Genomic DNA, 1,595 nt, shown 5'->3' with positions numbered 1-1,595 from the left:
TAAATCAAGTTTATGTTCCCAAACTAGCACTCAAGGTCAAAAGTCACAAAAATAGCACTTAATGTTTTATCAAAAGTCACAAACTTAGGGTTTAAAGTTAAATGGTGGGGTTTAGGATTTAGGGTTTAGAGTTTAGGGTTTAGAGTTTAGGGTTTATGGTTTAGATTTTAGGGTTTAGGGTTTAGGGTTTAGGGTTTAGGGTTTAGGGTTTAGGGTTTATGGTTTAGGGTCTAGGGTTTAGAGTTTAGGGTTTAGGGTTTAGAGTTGAGAAATGAGGTTTTGGGGATAAGATTTCAAATTTTGAAAAATTAAAAAATTAAAATTTTCAAAGGATAAACTTAAAAAGGTGCTATTTTGGTCATTTTAGTTTTTGAGTGCTATTTTTGTGATATAAACTTAGAAATGTGCTATTTTGGAGATTTGCCCTAAAATAAATCTAAATTTTTATCAATACCTTCTTGGTTTTTCCTAGATGGGTGCTCTGTTCAACCATTGAAGCAAGTTATTTAAGCCAAGAATATTATCGGTAGACTTCAGAGTCGAGGTGGAAACCAGGTCGACATTGCAACGGGTTAAGTAAGACGGGATCGACCCCACATACTCCAAACTCGAAATTAAGCTTAGGTCTTGCCTTATCACTGACGAAACACTCATAGGAATAGTATCTTGATACGAGATACAAGAACATGTCTCTTCGTTGGTATTGGGGTGTTTATCAGGCTATGCGAGTATATACTCTCGTAAACTCTCATCTTAATACAACACCGAGTACCGCGAGCTGCTAGGGTGTAAGAAATGAGAAACACACTCATATTCTCCCTTCCTCTTTGACGCCTTATCAATGAAAAAGAAAGGCTATGAAGCAGATATTTAATCGATAAAAGACCCCAAAGGCATAGTTTGAGATTATTTTCTTTACTTTTCTCATTCTGGTTGAAGTTCCCGCTCCTTTCCCACTAGCCCTTGGATTTTCCCGCTATCTCTTGGGAACGGGAAGTTGTAATGGCACAACGTAAAGGTACAGTAAACAAATGAAGTATGTTCGGAATAATGGAATATTACCCCTAACTATACGATCAAGGCTTTGCTGGATTCTTAACCTTCTGATCTTCGGCCAAGTTTCATGACAAGCCGCAACTTTGGTTATGTTATAAAGAAGTTCTCATGGTAGGCAATGGGATTGGGATCCCGAACTGCGCAATGAAAAATGGGTTAGGACAAGTATACCATAGAACGGTGAACATAACATCATCTTCTCTACCGCATTTACGGGCCCATAGAAATCAAAAGTCAGTCGGGGGTTCCTCAAATGCCGCCCGGTTCATTTTGAGTCTTCGAGGGATGGCCCTTCAAAATGTTCATCTTCAGCTTCATTTTTGCATAAATGTACCCTTTTTGTTTCACTTGAAATTGGAACAAATTCTTAAAGACCCTAACTCCATTGATACAGCAATCTTAGAAGCCAGGATCATCAACGCCACAACAATGGTCTCTTCTTTTGCAGTAAGCTGTGATTGATTGAGGAATAGGGAACCATACTTGGATGTCCTTTAGAAACCATGACTCATAGACACAAGCATATCCTATAGGGGGGG

This window comes from Brassica oleracea, chromosome C1, assembly GCF_000695525.1.
Source record: "Brassica oleracea var. oleracea cultivar TO1000 chromosome C1, BOL, whole genome shotgun sequence".
In the NCBI taxonomy this organism is placed as follows: Eukaryota; Viridiplantae; Streptophyta; class Magnoliopsida; order Brassicales; family Brassicaceae; genus Brassica; species Brassica oleracea.
The sequence above is the reverse complement of the archived record's forward strand: the minus strand, read 5'-3'. Positions refer to the sequence as shown.